General features: G+C 41.7%; 1 protein-coding gene across 10 annotated transcripts in view; it reads left to right on the forward strand.

The window, feature by feature from the left end:
• Positions 1-26,013, forward strand: part of ERC2 (ELKS/RAB6-interacting/CAST family member 2) — a 1,404,232-nt gene that overhangs the window by 1,260,571 nt on the left and 117,648 nt on the right. The window lies entirely within an intron of this gene.

The following is a 26,013-nucleotide window of genomic DNA, read 5'->3' on the forward strand; positions in this document are numbered from 1 at the left end:
AGTTGTCAAGCTTCTAAATGTAGTTGTTACCTCCTCCCAGAATGGCCTCAGTAACGGACAGGTCCAGAAAATATGCATAATCGTGCCAATATCTGCGTTGCACCTCCCGCACCTATCCAAAGTGGCTCCATCCATCTTGTGAAGTATATAGGGGACTCTATACCATTGGGACACAATTTTGTATCCAATTTCTTGGTATTGATTTGCAATAGAGGACTTATGTGCCAAAGTCAACATTTTATCTACTTGCTGTGGTGAAAACTGAATCCCTAAATCCCTTTCCCATTGAGAAACAAATAACGGGGCTGGCTCTTCAGTCTGGTTAGTCAGGTAACTATATATCCTAGAGAGAGTATGTCGTACGGGTTCCCCAGTTTTACATAGCAATTCAAAGGGGGTAGGGTCTCTAGGGACATATGATGCCTTCTGAAGGGACTGTATGAAGTGTCGCAGTTGATAAGAGCTGAAACTATCTAACGGTGGATCTATGAGACTAGAAATGGTCGCTAGTGAGGGGAGCTCCCCGTTGGGCCAGACATCTATTAGGCAGTATCTCCCTGATAGTGTTAGTTGTCTAATCTTTCTACTTGTGAGACCCGGTATGAAATCCAGATTACCTATCACCATGTCATGGGAGAGGGTAGCGGCGCAAGGCCCATACTGCAAAACGTTAATCTAGCCACCCTAAGGGTGGCACTTACCAAGGGATGGTTCCCTATGTCTTGTGGAAGAGAGCAGGTGAGCCATGGGGAGGTCAACAGCGGAAAAGAAACATCCTCAATCTCCATCCTCACCCATTGTTTGAATTCTTTATTACAGTGCCAGTCTACTATCTTCGAAAGGTGTACTGCTCTGTAATATTGGAGGAGATCGGGTAGGCCAATGCCCCCTTCTCTTTGGGTCTAGGCATTTGCATTTTGGTCCTCTGTGACTTATGTGACCAAATAAACTCTCTAATTATCGTCTGGAGCTGTTTAAAGTATGTTGAAGGTACTCTAATCAGTATGGTTTGGAGTATATATAATATCCTCGGTAAAACCGTCATCTTCAGGGCATTACAATGCCCAAACCAGGTCAAGGTCAAAGTGTGCCATTTACGAAGGTCAGCTTTCAGTCTCTGGAGCAAAGGTTCATAATTAGCAGCGTACAAATGCGCCAAGTCCGATGTAATATCAATACCCAGGTATCTTATTGATTTATCCGCCCAACGGAACGCAAAGGATGTACGCATACTACGAGCCTCCAAATCTGGGATTGTAATATTAAGCACAGCGGACTTGGTGCAGTTGACCTTAAAGTTTGACAATTCTCCATATATCCCAACTGCTGACAAAATATTGGGGAGCGAGACTCGTGGGTTAGAGACAAAGAAGATCAAGTCATCGGCATAAGCCGCTATTTTGTGATGTCCTGAGGGTTTCCGCACCCCTGTAATATTTGGGTCTTCTTTTATATGGCACAAAAATGGCTCTAAAGTCAATATGAAAATAAGGGGGGACAGGGGGCAACCCTGTCTCATCCCATTCGCTATCATAAAAAACTCTGAGCACCATTCATTCACCCGAACCGCCGCCATCGGTTTAGAATAAAGGGATGAAATCATATTAGGGCCAAGACCGATGTATTCCAGGGTGGCCCGCATAAAATGCCCGGACACCCTGTCAAAGGCCTTTTCCGCATCTGTCGAAAGCAAGAGAAATGATTTCCCCATCTGACGCGCCTTGTGGATAAGATTCAGAACCCTGATGGTATTATCTCTTGCTTCTCGCCTCAGTACAAAACCTACTTGGTCTAAATGTATTAATCTTGGAATATGCAGTATGAGTCGATTAGAGAGTATTTTGGCAAAGAGTTTTAAGTCTATGTTGAGAAGTGCGATCAGGCGATAGTTCCCACATTGGGATAGATCTTTCCCTTCTTTAGGTATCAGGGATATATAAGCCCTCAACAAGTCTATTGGCATGGAACTATCTCCTTTCAGCTCATTGTAGGCCGCCAAGAAGTGTGGAGTCAGGGAAGTCACAAAAGATTGGTAGTAAGTCAGTGTGAAGCCATCAGGCCCCAGGGCCTTCAGTGGTTTCGTTTGGGCCAAGGCCTCATGAAATTCTTCAGCTGTAATCTCAGATTCCAAAGAGTCCCTTACTTCATCCGATAATATGGGCATGCCTGAGGCCCTGATGTATTCAATATCTGACTTTGTCTTGTCCGTCATGGCCTCAGTAGAGTCCTTAGGGTGTAGATTATACAGTTTTCGGTAGTACTTATAAAATTCATCTGCTATGCTCTTGGAGGTGTGTACTTTAGTCCCCTGGCTAGTTGTAATGTACAGGATAAAGGTGTGCTTTCTCGGGCCACGTAAGGCTCTAGCTAACATCAAGCCCGGTTTATTTGAGAATTCAAATAACGAGCGTCTTGCCCATGCCAGCTTTTGAGCCGTCTTTTGAAAAAGCAAGTCTTTCAACTCTCCTCTGACCTTCAGAAGGGCCTTAAGGTGGTCTTCTGCTAAGGAACGTTTGTGTAATAATTCGAGAGAACGCACCTTAGAAATCAGCAGATCAATCTGCTTAGTTCTTTCCCGTTTCTTTAAGGCCCGATCCTAATCAACTCTCCCCTTAACACACATTTATGCGCTTGCCACACAATAAATTGGGCTCATCAATGGATCAACATTTTCTAAGAAGTAGTTTGTGAGGGTCCTTCCCACCTCACTGTGTACTTCAGGAATTTGCATCAGAGATTCGTTCAATTTCCATGTCGGAGGAGAGCGAAGTTCCGTGTCTAAGCTTAAAGTCATATGAATCGCTGCATGGTCAGAGAGGGATATATAGTCAATCTGGGAGGAGGAAACAAGAGGTATATCTTTATGCTGAATCATAAAGCAGTCAATCCTGGAGTATGTCTGATGTACATGTGAGAAGTAGGTGTAATCCCTATCATCAGGATGCATAATTCTCCATGGGTCGACCAAACACATGTTCAACAGCTCTATTTTAAGTTTTTTAAGGTAGGAAAAAGAGAGATGTGATGCCTCTCTCGAAACTTCGAATTAGGGCTCTTGTGCAAAATTGAAATCCCCCCCTAGCAAACAAACACCCTCCCGGAATTCTAATATGGTAGGTACTAAAGACCTTAAAAAGGCCAGATGATCTGAATTTGGGAAATACACGTTCACCAGGGTCACAATAATATTTCCAATTTTCCCTTTCAAAAGCAGATATCGACCTAGCGGATCTACCCATTCCTCCACAAAGGTCCATGGGACCGACTTGGCAATTAAAATACTTACTCCTTTAGATTTTGACAAGGGAGATGGTGCGTGATATACCGTGGGAAAGTCGCGATTATACAGCCTTGGAATTGATTCCTGCTTAAAGTGTGTCTCCTGCAAGAACACTACCTGGCTATGCGACTTTCTAAGATCATAAAGAAGTCTGGAACCTTTCTCTGGTGTAGCTAGGCCACGACCATTGAAAGAAGTAAATTTGACCCCATGTAAAAAGGAGCGAGATTCATTCCCCCCCACACGGGTCATAATGCCTAACGGAAAAAAAAAAAAAAAAAAACAAGGGGAAGGAGGAAATAAAATAGACTCAGAGAAAAGAGAGATATTAAGAAAGGAATAATAAAAAAGTAGAAACAACCACCACAAAAAAAAAAAAAAGGGAAAAAAAAAGAAAAAAAAATTATTTAAAGAAGAAAAGAATATCCAAAAAGTGTTAAGTAGTTAATAAAATGACCCACTTTATTGGGAAAGAATTCTAAAAAGAATAACAGCAAAAATTGCTAATACGCTCTCCAGTCCTACACTGGAAAAATGAGCGCTAACCTACAAGACGGTATAGTCAGAGAAAAGCGGGAGGGTGCTCCCCTCCTCCCCCCGACCCCCACCACTCTAATTATTTTACACATTGAGTTTGCAATTCTACTTATTTTAAACAATACATAATATTATCAAGAAACATACAGTTGTACAAAACCATACACATATAGAGCAAGTTTTTGATCACCTACTCCTACCTAAATTCGGGAAGGAAGAAAATTACCTTTGATTCATCTTCTTCCTAACCCCCTTTTAAACTATCTTCTCCCCTCTATACTAGGGGTATTCTGTCAAATTCCACTTTTCGCCCCCAAGACACCCCAACCAACCCCCCTTCCATACTCTCACAGGTGCCGAGATCAACCCTATGGACAAAACAGCAGCACTGCTGCCTACCTCTTCCGAACCCAAGATCAAATTCTACCTATAGAGTAATTTTAATTAGCAAATTATATATCTGGGGGGCGGGGGGGGGGGAAGGGGGGGGAGTGCTAAAGTGCTAAATTTAAAAATGTGTAACTAAAGACCAAACACACCCCTTGCACCCTGAGAAATATGTGATAATAAGATGCATGACGTGATCACAGGTGTCTTGTGTTAAAGCAAAAGAAGAAAAAAAGAAAAAAAAAAACACACAACCCCCCCCCTCCCAAATTTTTATTAAGTCATAACACCCTATTTCCAGCGGGTGTTATGGTTCAATTGCGCACTTGTACTGGTTCTGCTCCCAAAAAAGTGTAGAAGGCTGTAAGGTCCGCCGGGGAACATAGAATAAAGACGCCTGCGCTTTCCGGAATGTGAAAGTTAGTGGGTAACCCCATCTGTACGTACAATCATGGCGCTTTGCTAGATCCAATATTGGTCGTAGTATGGCTCGCCTTTGCAAAGTGGCTCTTGAAATGTCTGGGAGGATCTTCACCGACTTTCCCTCAATCTCTGCATCTCCATCTTCCCATGCTTTATGGAGAATAATCTCCTTCTGTTGGTAGCGATGTAACCTGCAGAGGACATCTCGGGGCCTGTCCAAGTCAGAAGACCTGGGTTCAGGGATTCTATGCACCCTATCCAGTTCCAGGGAGGGCGGTGGGGTCTTCAGTACCTTATGAAAGAGAGCTATCACCGTTGCTTCCAATCCCTCTGGTCCTATAGTCTCCGGGATACCCCTCAGGCGCAAATTATTGCGACGACTACGGTCTTCCAATTCCTCCAAATGGAGTTGCATATTGCTAGCTGTAGAAAGAGTTCTAAGGCTAACACTCTGGTCTCCAGGGAAGAAACAGAGGCCTCCCCAGCTTCCACCCACCCGGTAAGGGATTGTATCTCCACTCTTACCTCCTGGATGTCCCTGCTGTGAGCTTCCTCTATGCAGGTAATCAGGGCTTCTATGTCTGCTTTCGTAGGGAGGGCTTGCAGCAGAGACCTAAGCTCTTCATCCAGTCTACTCTGTTGTCGTGCGGGACTCACTACATCTGCCTGGGAGGCTGCTGCCATCCCCGGGAGTGGAGCAGAAGCCTGAGCGGGGCCCATAGCCCTGGTGCTGCTGAAACTGCTCCGTCGCCCATAACAGTTACTCGTGGAGCCGCCATTGTGTCTTCCGGCGTCGGATGCTGTGGTTCACGGAGGAACCTTCGGATTCCACTCTGTGGCGTCGCAGGTCTGCTCCCCCTGGTGGCTGATCTGGTTCTATACTTTCTGTGTATTGTCATACCGTCTTTCCATGTCAGACAGTCGGCTTGCAAGTGGTAGAGATCTGGGTGAAGGCAGGAACTTCACAGATGCATGTCCTCACCCGATTATCTCCAAGCCACACCCATCTCCTTCTGTACCCAGTGTCTTGACAAAGTTATGGTGAATGCAAAAATGTATGTGCACTACTACTCCCTTCCTCCCTTCCTCCTCCTGTATCCTCTTTCTTTGTGTAAATGTTGATTTTTTTATATAAATGGCCTCATAGAGAAAAAAGACAAAAAAGGTTTCTCCCAATGTCATCACCAGTAGGTCTCAAATTAGGTGGTTGTCTGAGGACTTCAAGTATCAGTTGATGAACATAAGCTTGCTTCATGAATGTAGCTGAACTTGGAGCATAGAAAAGAGTATTCATAGAGATCTCCATAGAATCCCATTACCTGGTGCTTTTGTTTTGGGCAACATTTAACTGGTGCTAGTTTTGGATACAACAATTTTCAAGCTTAAAAAACTAAGTATCATACCTGAAAAACAAATCCTGACCTAATAAACCCTTTGACCAAATTTATAAACATAACACTTAAATTCATTTTATATGCTGTTGTAACAACAAAGTAAATCTACAGTTATAGAGAAGGCAACTTCTGGTCTTTCTTTTAGATTGAGTTCCCACTGGCACAATACACCACTGGGACCCTCTTTAAAAATACTAATTTGGACAGAGTTTGTTTTTGGATATGGCTAAGCATTCCTTCCATGTCATGATGCTCAGGCTTGAGGATAGTCTGTTTGGCCAGTGAGTACCGCAGTGTGGAAATCATGGGATGTAGACCTGTTTTCCTCAAAGTTGGGCATTTTGTTTTTTTAGACAGCTACAAAGCTACGTGGGAAGGGCCAGTGCAGTTTAAAAGTAATGTTGCCTTCACTTCAACAGAAAGCATAGATTGTTGTATTAACACAACATATAGGTTTACTTTACTAGAACATAAACTCTTATCCAAACTTACCCCTAAACCTAATCCTTACATTTAATCTAATGCCTTGACCTAAGAGCCCTTTCACACTGGGGCGGGCGGTGGCGTCGGCAGTAAAGCGCCGCTATTGTAAGCGGTGCTTTACCGTCGGTATGCGCCCGCTAGCAGGGCGGTTTTACCCCCCGCTAGCGGCCGAGAAATGGTTAAAAACCACCGCAAAGCGCATCTGCTGAGGCGCTTTGCCGACGGTATAGCCGTGCCATCCCATTGATTTCAATGGGCAGGAGCAGTGAAGGAGCGGTATACACTCTGCACCTTCACCGCTCCGAAGATGCTGCTAGCAGGACTTTTTTTACTGTCCTGCCAGCGCATCACTCCAGTGTGAAAGCCCTCGGGTCGGTTTGCAGGCGCTATTATTAGCACAATAGTGCCTGCAAACCGCCCCAGTGTGAAAGGACCCTAAACCCTCTACTAACCCTAGCACCTAAAATTAACACAGCTTCCCTTAAACCTAAAACTGGACCTAACAAATATTAACAGTTCAGCCTTTACTTGGGACTTGCGCATATGATGTATAGGAACATGTGATCTCATGTAAACTCTGGTGTTCCCCTTGGCTGTTGTCCAGCACTTTGGAAAACAACATTGTAAGAAAACTAGTTGTACTGCTGTGCGAACGGGCCATGAACCTTATGTGAATGGGTCATGAACCTTATATTTGTGTGACCTTACATGCTGTCCAGTTGAATGCTATGAATCAATAAACTTTGGACTTCCTTCTCAATAACATTTGCTCAATATTGGCTAAATGTTCAGTTTACTTTTATCTTATAAAGGTCAGTCATGACAGTTCATGTAAGAAATCTGAATATGTAGAGAGAAACAATATTTGGTTCAGAATAAACAATCTCAGTGTTTTAAAGCAAAGTAAAGTAAAAAATAAGTTTTGCAGAATATAGTTTCCACTAAACAAACTTGAAAGTCATTCAACATAATAAGCAAATCATAACTGAAGTTTTGTACATGTTTGGAATTTTAGTTGTCTTAGAAATACATTGCTTTTATGGTTATGATAACGCTTTATAGACACTGTAGAGAAAACACTGGGGCTTTATTCCACAGAGACGCAGCCAGGGCTCTGTTTTGACTGATTTTATCTGGTTGATTGGTCGGTCTTGTACATAATCCTAAACATTAATTCCTCATGAGCGGATAGGCATCTCGATTTAACTGCCAATGCCTATGCAGTCTTTACAAATCCTCACGGTTACATGTCTCTGCAAACGTTTTGATTGTGGGAATTATAGGAAGGTAACAGTTTGACGTAGCGGTGAAGCCAGCCATATCTGAGTGAAGTATGCGTCGGGATAATTTGAGAGTTGGCCTCACTGACCTTTTGTCAATCCTGCTCCTTTGTGGGAATGGATATTTCTCTTTATAATGTACAGATATGGTTCCACAGCAAGGCAAAGCCTTATGTCTAAAATGTTAAAATAAAAACACCACTTTGATTTAAAAGAATCCACCCCATCCTATTTAAAAAGTCAGTGCAAGGAGTTTTAGCAGTTTTGCAGCATCACTGCATATTCTTACCTGCAACTGTTTTGTGATGTAGACAATTCTAGTAACTTCCTCCTTGGTGAGTGGTAAATGGGAAGGTCTGTCTGATCAAGGCCGAATTCATACTTACAGCTTCACGAGGCCAACTGTCTTGCGCTGTCCCCTGTACCCCAGTCAACTGGCTAACCAAACGGCCCCCATAGATCACTCGAATTTCATCCAATTTCTGATGAATTGGCTGCAATTCAAGCATTGGATGGGTCTCCGAGCATCAAGCAGCTTAATGAAAGTCAAACTAAAAACCAACTGAGTTGGGTGCAAAATTATCCACCAAACAGTGAGTGCATCCTATCAGATGCACTCACTGTTCGACAGTGACATTGCGTTATGGCAGCTACGGGTTCAATGGCTACCCGAGTACAATAGATAGCAGTGGTTATGTGGATGAGGGAATTAATTGATTTAAAATTGAGCTTGGGGTGGTTTTTAGATGCACACAAGATCAGATGTCATAGTTGCACTAGGCATGCATTGGTAGACACGCATTGTTTGAAAGATGCAGTCTGACACTTTCAGCCAGTAGACCTAGAACAGGCAACTTGAAGAGGAGGCAAACCATCAATCAACTCCACCAGCAGTTCTGATATAGGGATATGGAGCTGGAATAGGTGACTTGTAAGTACAAAGTTCACCAGCAACAGGCATAAAACTGTAGGTGAAGCAACAATGAGGACCAGGTCAGGTGGACTGGCAGGTAGAGTGGCACTTAAGAATCTTTTATTACACAAGAGGATTTGTCACTGACCGTCAGCAATATGATGTGTGGGTGGCTGTGTGTCTGACTTGGCAGCCTTGCTGCCCTTGGCTATAGCCTACAGTGCCTTGCAAAAGTATTCACCCCCCCTTGCTATTTTTCATGTTTTGTTGCCTCACAACCTGAAATTAACATGGATTGTTTGAGGATTTGCATCATTTAATTTACAGAACATGCCCACAACTTTGAAGATTTTTTTATTTATTTATTGTGAAGCAAACAACAAATAGGACAAAATAACAGAAAAAGTCAATGTGCATAACTATTCACCCCCCTAAAGTCAATACTTTGTAGAGCTACCTTTTGCAGCTATCACAGCTCCAAATCACTTTGGATAAGTCTCTGTGAGCTTGCCACATCTTACCACTGGGATTTTTGCCCATTCCTCCTTGCAAAACTGCTCCAGCTCTTTCAAGTTGGATGGTTTGCACTTGTGAACAACAATCTTTAAGTCTGACCACAGATTTTCTATTGGGTTTAGGTCTGGGCTTTGACTAGGCCATTCCAACACATTTACATGTTTCCCCTTAAACCACTCAAGTGTTGTTTTAGCAGTGTGTTTGGGGTCATTGTCCTGCTGGAAGGTGAACCTCTGTCCTAGCCTCAAATCACACACAGAGTGGTACAGATTTTGCTCAAGAATATCCCTGTATTTAGCACCATCCATCTTTCCCTCAACCCTGACCAGTTTCCCAGTCCCGACTGCTAAAATGGTGTTCTTTGGGTAATGTGATGTGTTGGGTTTGCGCCAGACATAGCATTTTCTTTGATGGCCAAAAAGTTCAATTTTAGTCTTATCAGACCAGAGCACCTGCCTCCATACATTTTGGAAGTCTCCCACATGCCTTTTCGCAAACTCAAAACATGCCATTTTGTTTTTTGCTGAAAGTAATGGCTTTCTTCTGGCCACTCTGCCATAAAGCCCAACTCTATGGAGCGTATGGCTTATTGTTGTCCTATGTACAGATACTCCAGTCTCTGCTGTGGAACTCTGCAGCTCCTTCAGGGTTACCTTAGGTCTCTGTGCTGCATCTCTGATTAATGCCCTCCTTGCCCGGTCTGTGAGTTTTGGTGTGCGGCCATCTCTTGGCAAGTTTGCTGTTGTGCCATGTTCTTAACATTTGGTTATGATAGATTTGATGGTGCTCCTAGGGATCATCAAAGATTTCCATATTTTTTTATAACCTAACCCTGACTTGTACTTCTCAACAACATTGTCCCTTACTAGTTTGGAGAGTTCCTTGGTCTTCATGGCAGTGTTTGGTTAGTGGTGCCTCTTGCCTAGGTGTTGCAGCCTCTGGGGCCTTTCAAAAAGGTGTGTATATGTAATGACAGATCATGTAACACTTAGATTGCACACAGGCAGACATCATTTCCCTAATTATGTGACTTCTGAAGGCAATTGGTTGCATCAGAGGTTTGTATGGGCTTCTTAACAAAGAGGGTGAATACATACGCACATGCCAGTTATCAGTTTTTTATTTCTGAAAATTAGTTTTATGTATATATTTTTCTAATTTTACTTCACCAACTTAGACTATTGTGTTCTGATCCATCACATATAATTCAGATTAAAAAAACATTGAACTAAAGGATGTAATGTAACAAAATAGGTAAAAAGCCAAGCCACTGTATGTTGACTAAAATTTGGCCAAAAGAAAAAACTGACAAAAGCCAACCACATGAGGAGAAAATAAGGTGTTGGAGGTGTTCAGTGTTGTCACGTTTTGAACGAAGCTTCATTTCATTTTTTTGTCAGTCATGAAAAATAATGCTGGCTGCAGATTGAAATGGAAAGGTAATTTTTAAACAATAAAATATTAGATCTCAAAATGGACTGCGTAGCAGTTATGGAATGTTATATTTTTAGTGAATGGGAATTATTTCTTTAGAATCATTACCTTAGGTCACCCTCCCCTTTATTAGTCATGTGCATGTTCTGTGGTCTACTGTTATAGTACATGGGACGGGTATTGCATGGCTTTAGATTAAACGTTCCTACTGTCAGACCTCATGTCTTGTCTTTCAGTGCAGATGCTTGTCCCCTGATATGTCTCTTCATATGCCATTGTGATTGTTGCATATACTTTCAATATATATAATTTTATGCTGTATTTAGAGGGTGTACAGCTGGCCATATATGGGTCAGTTTTTTAATGCAACCAGCGGGTGGAATGAAAAACAACTGACTTTATTCCTCCATCAACATATTCGATGTGGGGGTGGGACTCCTCTCCGCTGTTTCATTGTATTCTAACAGCGGGGAGACTCCCCTGCCATCAGTATACACTAATTAGCACTGCAGTCTGTTGCCTGCAGCTCAGATCAAGCAGAAAAATAGACAGGACGGTTGAACAGAAGTTGATTGGTAGATCAACTTCTGTTCAACCACAGTGGCCACATATGAATAAAAACTTGGCCGTTCCCGATTGAACTGGCTGAGTTTATATCCATGTATGACCAGCTTTTCTCTTGCATGGTGCGGCAATCACATTATATTCTGTCTCATATTCAAACTTGGACTGGGGGACCCGCCAGATATTTGAACAGATGAGATTCCCTTTTCAAATTAATCTGCTGAATTATATTTATGTGTGTACCTACTGGTTCTTACAGTTAAAATTCAGACTTTCCTCATTTCAGATATAAATGTAGAAAGAGCCAAAAACATTATCGACTCTAAGGCTCCATTCACACCTGAGCGTTTTGTAGCTTGAAGCCTGAAGCTACAAAATGCTTGAGGGGAAAAAATACATTATCCTATATGGAGATGGTTCACATCTCCATTCCAAGTCGCCTGAAGCCCTACGCCTGAAGCTCAAACAAGTTCTGGACCCTTTTTTGTCGCTCGAATCGGGCATATTTGGGCGTTTTTGGAGCAGGAAGCAGATGACAAAATCTAAAAACATAGCAACAAATGATGAAACAGATGATCATTTTTCCTATTGGCTAATAAAAAAACACCAAAGCTCAAAAACGCCAGAAAGCGCTGCATGGAAACGCGCAAATATGCCTGACAAAACGCGCAACTAAACGCCGGAAAAAAGGCTAAAAAACGCTACTCTCAGGTGTGATGGGGCCTTAAGTTACGTGAAAAAAACAGACAGCCTTGAAATGCAGTGACTTGATGGCCAGAAACTCAAATTCTGTAACAGCCAATGCTTCAGGCTATGCCGCCTCCTTCGGATTGGGGGAATCTTTGGGGTTCTAAATGAAAAAGTAGCCACAAGGGCGCAACAGCCTTTGCTTTGCCTTATGAACCATTTATTAATACAAAACATACAAAAGACAGAGCTTTGAGGAAGAGGGTACACCGCCTGAAACACATAAGTCTTACTTCCTGTCCAGATTTCTACATTGGACATTCATACTCTTTAATTGAGTTGTGACTGTGGTTCAAGCTACACTAAATGCCTACAGCCACATGACTTTTGTAGATACATTTGCACGTTTTCTATTAATGGTTTCATAAGGTAATGCACAAGGCTGTTGTGCCCTTCTTGCTATTTTGACATTTATAACCTATGTAGGCCTATTTATATTACAGTTTTATGCAATAGGATAAACAGCCTTATCAAAATGACCCTTGTTACATGCTGAGCAAGGTTTAAATGTTTTTTAAGCATCTGCGTTAGACTTTGTAGTTCTGAGCACATTATAGCAAATTCCCGATGTTGGCATTAAATCTCATCCTAATGAACTGTGTAATAAGTGTGAAATATAATAATTTTCTCTTTTACCATATGTCTCAGTCGGCAGCTACTTGGCTTCTGTACAAAGTACATACCGTACAATGTTCACTCGCCTAATCCTTGTGTGTTCAAATTGCTGACTGCATGTAATATTTAATAAGTGATGATAAATGCTAAATTGATCTCGTAAACAGTTACATTGTCATGTTCAAAACAGAGTATGTTGTCGACGTTTTCATTATATCTGAGGAATGTCCAGCTTTCATCGGCATCGCACTGTCGGCCCGAACACAGATCCCAAATACGCTGCCCTTGGGAAATATGTAACTGTCACCTGCTCCTAAAATGAGAATTATTTGTTCAGCCAAAGGTTTTTTGGAATGGAATTTGTTTTCTAGCCACCCTCGTTTTCTTTTTTTTTTTTTTTTTGGACAAAAGAACTTTGATGTCAGATGGAGTTCAGTTAATGTAAAGCAATCCAGCTGGTCTGTGAAGATCTTCCATACAGAAAGTTTTTTTAGCCTATTACTTTTCAGAAAAATCTATTTTTTTTTAATATTTGTAATTTTTATTGAATTTTACAGGACAAATATATAATGTTAACATAATCAATGGTCACAAAATAGTAGGAATGGTCAAAAGACATAATATAGTATAAGTTGAGGGCATAGCTAAATGAACAACATGTTAAAAATCACATTTCACTGTTTGTCCGAAATATTAAATTGAAGGCACATCTCACAGGTGTAATGACATGGTAGAACCTGTCACAAAATTATTCAACGGGGGGACAAATCCATGAGGGGCACACCAGACAGTAGAGGATTAATGTAGCTGTGGGGGATGAGATGGGACAGTATCATCAGAAGAGTTCAAGGATATTTCGGAAAGACCAAAAGGCAAACAATCCCACAAGTGCCATATTTCATTGAAGGAGTCCACCCTGTTTCCTATCTTAGCTGTGAGAGACTCCAGTAGAGACTCCAGTAGGGACTGAGACCAGAAGAGTCTCAAAAAGGTATAGTAGTTTAGGAATAGCTGACATTTTTTTAGTGCTGCAATGTGGCAGCAATATAGAGAAGTTGCAGGCATCCCACTGTTTCAGTAGCTTTTGGATGCCACAAATTAACCACTTCCCTACCCGCCCATAGACATATGACATCCGCAGATGGGATCTCCCAACCTGGGCGGGCGTCATATGACGTCCTCAGCTTCCCAGCGGTATTGGGGGCACGCACGTCACCAAGGAGCCGATGCGCATGCACCGGCGGCCACGATGACCGCCGGGCACTCGCGATCGCTCCTTACAGAGCAGGACTGTGGATCTGTGTGTGTAGGTAGCACATTTAACCCCTTGATCGCCCCCTAGTGTTAACTCCTTCTCTGCCAGTGACATTTATACAGTAATCAGTGCATTTTTATAGCACTGATCGCTGTGTAAATGTGAATGGTCCCAAAATAGTGTCAAGAGTGTCCGACATGTCTGCCGCAATGTCAAAGTCATGATAAAAATCGCAGATCGCCACAATTACTAGTAAAAAAAAAAAAATTAATAAAAATGGCATAAAACTATCCCCTATTTTGTAGGCACTTTAACTTTTGCGCAAACCAATCAATATATGCTTATTGCAATTTTTTTACCAAAAATATGTAGAAGAATACATATCGGCCTAAACTGAGAAATTTTTTTTTTTTTTTTTTTTTTAAATGGGATATTTATTTTTAGCAAAAAGTAAAAAATATTGTGTTTTTTTTCGAACTTGTCGCTCTTCTTTTGGTTATAGCGCACAAAATAAAAACAGCAGAAGTGATCAAATACCACCAAAAGAAATCTCTATTTGTGGGGAAAAAGTGATAAAATTTTTAATTAAGTAATTATCATTCAAAATGTTACAGCGCTGAAAACTGAAAATTGGCCTGGGCAGGAAGGGGGTGAAAATGCCCTGTATTGAAGTGGTTAAAGAAGATATGTTTACTGAATATAAACCTGAAAATGTGGGTGAAATGTTGGTACCAAGATATTTAATAGTGTTGACACAGTGATGATGGTGGTTGGCTTGTAAAACTGTTAATTGAGCTGCGAAATATAGCATATAGGGAGCACTCTGTATTCTTTATTCTATGTTACATACTCTATATTTTGTGGTACAAGGACTGTGGCATATGTGCAAGTAGGTTTTAGTTTTATTTACCATGTCTTTTTAAGTCCCTCCCACTGTTAGCGCAATGTGACCACACCCAACATTTGCACTAGCACACCAGGCTTTCCACATCACTGCATCCTTCAGGGTGCCCCAGATCTTTTACAATCCTAGCCACATTCCTAAGTCATTTTTCCACCTCCATTTTAGAGTAGAATCATTTTTTTTTTTCCTGGATATATTTATTTTACATTCCAGCGAACTATAAAATAGTGGAATTAGGAAACACAGGGACTTGATAGAGGGGATGAAATGTATATTTGAACACAACATTGGCCGATAGATATAGAACAGGAAGTTGTTGTTAATGGAACTTTTTCAAAGTTAGCTGAAGGTACGATATATCATCCTTCTGACACTCAATAACATCACTTGCCGAGACCTGGCCTGCACCCCATGTTCTGCTTTAGATGTAGCTGTCGGATTTTTAGATCATACAAAAATATATCAGTCTCTTGTCAAGTACCTGAATACCGCTAATATTTAACATTTTGTGAGGAAGCAAAATACATGTAAAATACATGTATATCCAATTATGTTTATTATAAGAGATCAGTCTTCTTTATAAGTGAAGCCATCGGTCATTTCCTTGTATGGAATGATCCCTCTAATAGCAGATGACAGAGCCACAATAATTCACTGTACAGTAACTGTAGGGAGGAAAAAAGCCAGCTATCATAAATAGTCACTAATATCCTTATTAAATGTGTCATAGATTAATGTACAAAATGCAACAACCAAGTACAACCAAATGCTATTCTATTCATTTTTTTTTTTTTTTTTTTAGTATTAGTATTATTACTAGTATTATTTTTGTATTAGTCTAATCAGACTAATACAGTAACCCAGGGTAACCATTTATCCTGTATTTGTCAGGGATCTAACTATAATATGCTGAAAGCTGGTTGGTACATACTGGGATTGATTTACTAAATAGAACATGTTTACTTTGGATAGCAATTTTTCATCAAGGTTATTGAATAAGGTAAAGCTAAGTGAAAATTTACTTTGGAAAGAAAACCCAATCGTGTGCAAGGAAAATAAAAACAAACAGGATTTTTGCATGCACATGATTTAAATGATGAAAGTCAGCACAGCTCCCCCTTATTCACTGAGCAAAGTGAAAATTCACTTTGTGATCAAGTTCATTTTCTCTCTGCATATTGTGCTAGTGTGCTTGGCTTAGTGAATGATTCACGTTGCAAAATGCACATAATCCATTACTTAAGTAAATCAGCCCCATTGCTTCACATCACTGAAAATAAGCTTCATTGTTTAGGTACTATATAATTGTCTGAAGACCTTGATGGATTGGTAGAATAGTTCAATGAGGCTAAGCAGCTTGTTTTCAGATATTAAAGACATACCACAATACTGTTAATACTGTAATGGCGTCACTTGTGAGTGCAATCTATACAGACTGCAAGGTAAAATTTTCAGTTCGAGATGTTCGGTGCACATCTTCAATACCCAGCGAGGGAGCCTTAGGTGTATTTTTAAAAAGAGAACAGCTTTAACCACCTCCCACCCGCTCTATAGCCGAATGACAGCTACAGCGCGGGCCTTAGTTGCCGGGAGGCCATCAATAGACGTCCCCCTGAGCATGTGCTGTCAATGCGTCCCTGCGGCGTACTCACCGGCTCCTTACCATGTGACTCAGCCAATGACAGCTGATCACGTGATGTAAACAGAAGATCGGTAATCGTTATTTTTTTTTTCATCACGCTGTCACTCTAAAGGGAAGAAAAGCCAATCACTGGCTTCTGTCAGAGAGATATCGGTCCCTCACACAGAGAGCTGCCACTGCCATGTCTGTGCCCACCAGTGCCACCTGCCAGTGCCACCTACCATTGCCCACCAGTGCCACCTACCAGTGCGCAAAGTGCCACCTACCTTTGGCCACCAGTGCCACCTATCAATGCCCATTAGTGCCTCATCGTCAGTGCCACTGATCAGTGCCAGCGCTACCTATCAGTGTCACCTACCAGTGCCTATCAGTGCCACCTATCAGTGCCACCTATTAGTGCCCTTCAATGCCACCTATCAGTGCCCATCAGTACCGTCCATAAATGCCACCCATCAGTGCCACCTCATCAGTGCCCATCAGTGCAGCTTCATTAGCGCACATCAATGAAGGAGAAAAATTACCTGTTTTCAAAATTTGATATGAAACAGTTTTTTTTCTTCAAAATTTTCTGTCTTTTTTAGTTTTTTTTAGCAAAAAATAAAAAACCCAGCAGCGATTAAATACCACCAAAAGAAAGCACTGTTTCTGTGCAAAAAAAAATATTAAAATTTAATTTGGGTACAGTGTTGCATGACCACGCAGTTGTCGTTCAAAGTGCGACAGCCTGAAAGCTGAACATTGGCCTGGGCAGGAAAGGGGGTTTAAGTGCCCGGTAGGCAAGTGGTTAACCTGGATATTTGCTTAAGAATTTTGATGTCATCAATTAGAAGTGCATGTTGAATGTACATTTTTTCGCAGCCTAGAAGCTGTAATGTATATTTGTTTCTCTTACACGTATATAATCAGATTTTGTTTATTGTAACGTTTGGCATACAAAGTGAATCTGACAACGCAGATGTGACTAAATATGTTTTTACTTCACATTTGGACTGGATACTTAAAATATACTAAAGTTACACTTGGCTAATTTTACAATCTCTTCAAATCATGACCCAGAAATGAGAGCGAGAATCAAGCTTCACAGTATGATGCGGAATACCAAAATCTCATCTGTCTCAAGGAAGATTAAGCTATGAATTAAATAAGCAGTGAATCACTGGAACTCTGATGCACTGCCAGTCATAAAGCCACCTAAATCCTTCTCCATTTGTCTCAATCTCAAGAAAAACATTTCTGATCCTTTCCTGAGTCCTTATCATGAATCTCCACTTGCTGTGGCCCATTAGTGTAAAGATGGACAATCCGAAGCCAGATTTATTTTCTAGCTGGGGGGTGAAGAACGATTTCAGTTTAAAGGACACTCGGAATGTATGGAAAACATTGAACTATATTTTGATGAAGGCATAGCTGGGTTTTACGAGTGTTTAATGTAGGACACATGCATATGAAATCTTACTAGACTGAAAGATGAGCAATTTTGGATATAATAAAAGCCATACCTAAATTTCCTGGTCCAAAGTCTTCCATGGTAAAAAGAAAATGCCACCAATTTTGAACCCTTTTGACATTTATATGCCTCTTGTATTTTTTTTTTTTGGCTGAACATTATGCTAGTACATTATGCTGTACATCAACTTTTAGTTTCATGATAACGTAATGAATTCCACACAAGCTATGCAATGAAAAACATCAGAGAAAATGGTATTTTAATATAACTCATAGAGAAATACAGGGCCACAAGCGCTGACCTCTGCTTCTTCAAACATTATATACATGACTGTCATGGCTATTTAATGACCTTGGCACTGTCTAAATCAGTGACCTTGAACTAACATGGAAATCAGTGGCTTTTACTTAACACTGACTTTTGGATGATACCCAAATCATTATGGAAATCTGGGGTTCCTAAAACTCAACCTGGGTAAAACAGAACTAATTATCTTCCTTCTTGGCCTTCCAAAGCATTGGCTGACATGTTAATGACTATTAGCGCCACTGTCATCCTACCTGACCACAGGCGCTATGTAATCTTTTTTACTTCCACTGACCACCAAGCCTGAGACATTGGTTGATTTACTAAAGGCAAATAGACTGCAAAGTGTAGTTGCACTCAGCAAGGGCAGTTGCTGCAGAGCATTGTAAAAGAGCAGAAGCTCTGCTGACTTCCATCATCCAATCATCTGCATGGAAAAATGCTGTATTTGCTATTTTTCTTGCACGTGATTGGGCGTTCTTTGCAAAGTGAAGCTTTACCTTATTTACTAAGCTCTGGAGCAACTGCTCTTGCAGAGTGCAACTGCCCTTTGCAAAGTTCAGTCTATTTGCCTTTAGTAAATCAACCCCATTGTCTACTCCCACTGATGCCGGGGCATTTTCTTTTCCCACTGGCCACAGTGTGCCCCCTAAAGACTAAAGGACAGCCCCTTTGTTTAGAAAGTTTGGAGACCCCTGTCATACACAAATACTCGCCTCCTCTATTGACCCACTGAAATACAACTACAAGATTACTCTATGTTAGCCCCATTCTATGAGATTGTCTACCCTTTCCTATTTTTTGTAGCCTTAAACTTTACCAAATAACCACAATCAATCATCCACAGCCATTGCCTGTTGCCTTACCTGCTGTGCCTAATGTTTCTCAAACTCTTAAATCATAGGTTTTTATGAGCACAGTCCTCCTCTCCAGTGTCATGTCACTGCATGTTTTTGTCTGAATTGACACCCTTTTATTATTGAATCTATACCACCACATAGTATATTCATACAACGTAAAGGAAAGCATTAGTATTAAATATATTTATTAAACCATTAATAATAAATATATTTTTAAACCATTTGTTCTTAACTACTTATTTCTCTTTTTAAAGTCCCCAAATACAAACTTTAAATGCAGAAGTGAGCCTGATTTTGCACTTTCCAGCTTTAGTAAATAAACCCCATTGCGTACTTAAAAGTGGGGTATGCCTGTAACTTTTAGAAAACAGTGGTTGTCAGTGGAAATATGACAAGTGCGGGCCCCTTGGACCACTGCCTAAAAGTTTTTGGAGGGCGGGGTGTTGTATACTACCTATGAGTCTTTATTCCCCTTTTAAACCTGCTGCTATTTGCGATTACTGTCTAGTATGTAATTAATTAACTGTACTGGCAGACTATAGTTTTGCCTTTCTTTGCCTGTTTCTTGTGTGTAATCCAAGCATTTTGTATTGTTTTGTTTTACGTCAATCTGTATGCTCTGTCTTACCCATTTTGACAATAAAACACCTTTGATTATTAAAAATATATATATAAATATATACATACCGTATATACTCGAGTATAAGTCGATCCGAATATAAGCCGAGGCATCTAATTTTACCACAAAAAAACGGGAAAACTTATTGACTCGAGTATAAGCCTAGGGTGAGAATGCAGCAGCTACTGTAAGTGGAAAAGAGGGTCAACAATGCCTATCCGCAGCCTCACTGTGCCCATTTGCCGCCTCACTGTGCCCATTTTCAGCCTCACTGTGCCCATTTTCAGCCTCACTATGCCCATTGCAGGCCTCAGTGTGCCCATTTTCAGCCTCACTGTGCCTATTGCATGCCTCACTATGCCCATTGCAAGCCTCGCTGTGCCCGTGTACCTTATAGAGAAGAGATTGTGAAAAGGGGAAGCTTTAGGGAAGCGTGTCTGTAGTAAGGACACCTTGACAACTAGGTAATCCTAGGAGCCTGAAAATGTAATAAAAGCCTTCAAAAACTTTTTTTTTCAGTATCCACTTTTTTTCTTACCAATTGCCACTGGACTGATCCAACCCCCAAAAAGCTCCTGCCTCCATGTCAGTATTGATGCAGAGGGAAGGAAAGCCATATTACGCCGTACATTGCCCCCTCTGGTTCACAGCAGGTTTGTGTGTATATGAATTCTGCGCTGTCCACGCCATCCTGCCTCCTCCTCGTCCGTGATGAGGAGGAGGCGGAGCTTTGTTACAGCGGCTGTGTGTACAGGAAGTCTGCGGTGCCCACGCCGTCCCACCTCCTCCCCATCCGTCCGTGACGAGGAGGCGGAGCTTTGTTACAGTGGATGTTGCGGATTTCTTATAGACACAGCCACTGTAACAAAGCTCCGCCACCTCCTCGTCATTAATGGACGAGGAGGAGGCGGGACAGCGTGGGCGGTGCAGACTTGCTGTGAATCGGAGGGGACAACGTATGGCGTAATATGGCTTTCCTTCCCCCCCGCATCAATACTGACACGACGGCAGATAACCTGACTCGAGTATAAGCCTAGGGGGGCATTTTCAGCACAAAAAAATGTGCTGAAAAACTCGGCTTATACTCGAGTATATATGGTATACAATACAATATACTGTATTTTCATTATGGTGCATGAGCATTGCAAACAAAGGAAAACCTGAAAAAAAAACTAAGGCAACCACAACATCTAAGTTGCAATTTTGTACACATTTTGTTCTTGGATTAAGATACGCTTTAAGGGAACAATTGCTGTTAAAAAGACACATTTTTCCACGTAGGGGGAATCTTTCCTTGTCAGGTTCTCTTGGACATTTGCTGGGCTCAGATGAGTATTAGGGGGTCTGAGGAGGGCTGCTGCACACAAAAGTTTTTTTTTATCTTAATGCATCAAGATAAAAAAAACTTCTGCCTTTTTCAACCACTTTAAACAGGTTCAAGAGCTCTTAAATCTCTTAAAACAAATTTCTCATGCAAACTTTTGGGTATGCAACAGTTTTCGACAGGATTCATGACTTGTATTCTGGCTTTGGGGTTCCCTGACAAATCGTTGCTGGGATCTTATGTATGTTCTGCGTAGCTCTACTTCTGGAGTTATCCTGCAGAGTGCTGGTTCTTCAGACTGATATTTTGTGTGTGTGTATGAGGAACTCCTTGAGTGAAAAGTAATACTTAGGATATATTTTATTCCAAACTTGATTTGCAGTCAGTAAAAGGTAAGAAATTTTAAAATTCACTGTGATGACTTTGCAAATTACTTGGGGCATAATACTTGCAAACATGAAAGGTCCTACATAGGAATGAGTAGGTAAAATCTAAGATTAAAGTAACTAAAATATAGTCAACATTGCCAACCCCCAGTTTGTTACTTGTACCCATACAATAGTTCTGTGTGTTGCTCAGCTAAGAAAATATGTTATAAAATGAACCTGTGCTATTCACAGGTGTTAATGACAATTTATTAATAAGTGAGGAATGAGAGGAATGACTGACACGAAGCAAGATCGTCTGGTAACACCTAACAGCATGGAAATAAATGATGTTTCTATGAATTCCATGTTGACCACAAACCTTACACTCTACCAACTGGAGAGGAGTGTAAATCTGTTCTATATTTGGAAATAATATATGGAAACCACAGATTGTCTTTAGTGATGTCACAAGCCTTTCAATAGCACAATGGCAGCCTTCTGTTCTCCAAGTGTTTGTACTTTGGGTATCATGTTCCAGAAATACGCACTCGGCTTCTCCCAGACGTTGGAAAACACCTGGGCAGATTTTTTTTTCTTCCAGACTTTTTACCTTTATCATGATCCAGTTTTCAATTTAAAGCTACTGGCACACAAGCTTAGATTTTTGCCATATGGATATAGAGCACAATTTGTGTGATGTTTATTTCAAGGGTTAATGGAGCAGAAAAGACAACATTTCATTTGGCTCAAAGAAAGCAATTAGACAAGTTGCAAATCTTCTGGGATTCCTCCTGTGTCCATGCCAGTCTTATTATTGTAAGGGGTGGGTTGTGGGTGTTCACTTATTACCAAAGAAAAGGCTGCATTCATTCTGCTAGTCATGCTTTCCAAGGGACGTTGGCTTAATAAATGAGCCTTCCTTTGGCACTCAGATAAGGTACAGTATAGGGAGCTCTCACTTTAACTTTACCAGCCTCCAAAAATCTCTTATTATTGGAACTTTGGTACCTGTTAAGCTGGTATTTGGCTGTATATGATTGGTGATATATGTGGGTGAGTGAGATTTTTTTCTTTCTGAGGTTGGAAGGGTCGAATTTTTACAGAATTCTATGTGTTGCTCGAATTTACACCCCTACAATGATCCTCTCTTATTTTCTGCCTTTTGGTCTGCTTCATATTTAATTGAATGTTTTTGTTGTTATATCTGTTCAATAACTGCAAAACATACCTGTTGATTTTGTGAGAAATCTTATGGGCTGATAACTTCCTGTGCTCTCTCTCTCTGTGGACAAGGAGGGGTTATAGAGATGAGAAAGGGGGGGTGACGGAGATGAGGAGAGCTCTGTGTTCCTTGTAATCAGAATTGAAGTAGGCAGGGCTGACAACACGTTTTGTAATTTAGATTAACCGCTTTCCGCCCGTGCTATAGCTGAAAGACAGCTATAGCACAGAATTACTTTGCCAGGAGGGCGTACATGGACATCCTCCTGTAATCGTGCTGCCCAGACTCAGCTGATAACAGATTGGGCTAAAGGGCCTTTACCACATGATCATGGATGTAAACACAAGCTGGTTATTGGCTTTCGTGAGGAGAGAAGAAGAGATAACCGGCTTGTGTTAAAGGGACATTGAGAATGATAATCAGTGTCCTGATTATCAGTACAGTCCCAACAGTGCCCACCAGTGCTGCCAATCAGGACCCATCATTGCTGCCAATAAGTGCCGCCTACCAGTGGCCATTAGTGCCGCTTATCAGTGCCCATCATTGCCACTTATCAGTGCCCATCAGTGCAACCTATCAGTGCTACCTATCAGTGCCCTTCAGTGCCACCTATCAGTGCCCATCAGTGCTGCCTATCACTGTCCATTAGTGCCACATATCAGTGCAGCCTCAGCAGTGCCACCTATCAGTGCCACCTCATCAGTGCCCATCGGTACAGTCTCATCAGCGCACATCAGGGAAGGAGAAAAATTACCTGTTTTCAAAATTTTTTTTTTACATTTTCAGTCTTTTTTTCATTTGTTCATCAAAAAATAAAAACCTAGTGGTGATTAACCACTTGCTTACTGGGCACTTAAACCCCCCTCCTATCCAGACCAATTTTCAGCTTTCAGCGCTGACGCACTTTGAATGACAATTGCGCAGTCATACAACACTGTACCCAAATGAAATTTTTATCATTTTTTTCCCACAAATAGAGCTTTCTTTTGGTGGTATTTGATCACCTCTGCAGTTTTTATTTTTTGTTAAAAAAATGTAAAAAGACTGAATTAAAAAAAAAAAAAAAAATTTGTATATTTTGTTATAAAAAATTTAAAACAGGTCATTTTTCTCCTTCATTGATGTACGCTGATGAGGCAGCACTGATGGGCACTGATAGGCGGCAGTGATGGGCACTGATGGGTGGAAATAATGGGCACTGATCAGTTACACTGATAGGCAGCACTGCTAGGTGGCACTGATTGGCACTACTGGTGGGCATTGATAGCTGCCACTTGTGGGCATTGATAGGTGGCACTTGTGGGCACTGTTAGGTGGCACTTGTGGGCACTGTTAGGTGGCACTGTGGGCACTGTTAGGTGGCACTTGTGGGCACTGATAGGTGGCACTGTGGGCACTGTTAGGTTGCACTGTTAGGAAGCACAGATGAGGCAGATGTGCCTCTTCCACTTCAGGACCTTTGTCCCTCGCATCTGAGCCGGTGATCAGCGTGAGTAGAAATAATAAAGATTACTGATCTTTTGTTTACATCATGTGATCAGCTGTCATTGGCTGACAGCTGATCACATGGTAAGGGGCCAGGACCGGCCCCTTACTCGGATCGGTGATCAGCCGAGTCTCAGTGACTCGGTGATCACAGCACGCTCGGCGCGTGCCCTGAAGGGCGCGTGCACAGGGAAGGCCTCCCGGGAATTCAGGTCTGTGCTGTGGCCATCATTTGGCCATAGCGCGGATGTCAAGTGGTTAAATACCACCAAAAGAAAGCTCTATTTGTGTGAAAAAAAATTATGAAAATGTCATATGGGTACAGTGTTGCATGGCAGCACAATTGTCATTCAAAGTGTGAGAGCGCTGAAAGCTGAAAATTGTACTGGGCAGGAGGGGGGTAAAAGTGCCCAGTAGGCAAGTGGTTAAAAAATACATTGCGTTGTTAAGTCAAAAAGGAAGGTAGGAGCACGCTATAATGTTTGTTTACTAAAACTGGAGCGTGCAAAACCTGGTGCAGCTCTGCATAGTAACCAGTTAGTTTTCAGGGTTTTTTTTCCAAAGCTTAATTGAACAAGCTGAAGTTAGAAGCTAATTGGCTGCTATGCACAGCTGCGCCTGATTTTGCACTTCAGTTTTAGTAAATCAACCTCAATTATTCTGGCATATCAACAGTTGTTTTTCTGTAGTTTTAGCACATATAAGTGGCTAAAATATAGAAGAGTAATGGTAGAAAACAAGACCAAGTGGTCCATTGAGTCTGCCCCATTTTTTATTTTTTTTGTGGAATTGTGCAAGTTTTGTGGAGATAAAAATTACAAGGGCTGTACTGAAAGTAATGCAAAAGTGGGCATGACTTTTTTATTAACATACATGGGTAGCTCAAATGTTACATGTTGGTAGAGCAACTCCTCTATAGTAACTCTTCTTCTTCTTTTTTATTGCAGGTAAATAATGGATTCCAAACAGAAGCAATACGTAATCATTGATGTCTTGGTGAAGGAGAGGTGCAGGCTGTTCGACATCCACAGATGGCTTCAGAATGTTTAGGGAGATTACATCATTGACACGAGCAATGTGCACAGATGGATGAAAAAGTTTAAAGAAGGGGAAACCAGCACTCAAGACCTACACGCAGTGGGAGGCCATCAATGTTGGACAGCCTGCACCCCCTCTTTTGTCAAGAACTCATGGACAGCAAATTGCTTTTGCTTGGAATCCATTATTTACCTGCAATGATAAGAAGAGTTATGGCAGAGGAAGAGTTACTCTACCAACATGTGAAATTTGAACGACCTATGTAAGTAAAAAAAAGCACTTATGCCCATGTTTGCATTAATTTTGGTACAGCCCTTGTATTTCATTTATTTAAGTTTAGCCTTGACATATGCTTCACCGACTCACATCTATTTACGGGGGCAGAATTGCACCCCTGTGCAAAACCTTTTCCTTTAAGAGCCGCCAGAGGGCGCGCGCATCGGGTCCCCCGCCATGCAGCGGGCGTGCGCGTGCCCCCTTCGGCGGCACACGCGCGCCCTCTGGCAGCTCTTAAAGGAAACCTCATACTGATACGGGGTTTCGCACAGGGGTGCCATTCTGCCCACCGTAAATAGACGCGGTCACCGCCAGCCACGCGCGATCGTGTGCACGAATGCCAGCACAGGGATTTGTGTGTAAACACACAAATCCCTGCGCTGTCAGAGGAGAGGAGACATGTTGTTTATTCCTTCTTTTCTCTCTCTTCTTACACGAGACTCGTTAGCAGTGGGAGCCATATGTGTGTCTATAGATTGACACAGCCCAGCTTGGGATCAAGCCTGAGGAAGGAGCACGCATGCTCTGAATGTCACAGCTTTCTCTCACGGAGACCAGGGACTTCCTGTATGTTGGCTTCCTCCTCCTCCCTGCACGTCAAGCCCGGAACACCGGAAACCACCGGCGCCACCGAGCAAGACCCCACAGTGCTTGCTGGATATCGCTCTGGATCCCTGATGCTCATTCGAATCCC

The sequence above is a fragment of the Aquarana catesbeiana genome, linkage group LG07 (genome assembly GCF_042186555.1).
Source record: "Aquarana catesbeiana isolate 2022-GZ linkage group LG07, ASM4218655v1, whole genome shotgun sequence".
NCBI classification, from domain to species: domain Eukaryota; kingdom Metazoa; phylum Chordata; class Amphibia; order Anura; family Ranidae; genus Aquarana; species Aquarana catesbeiana.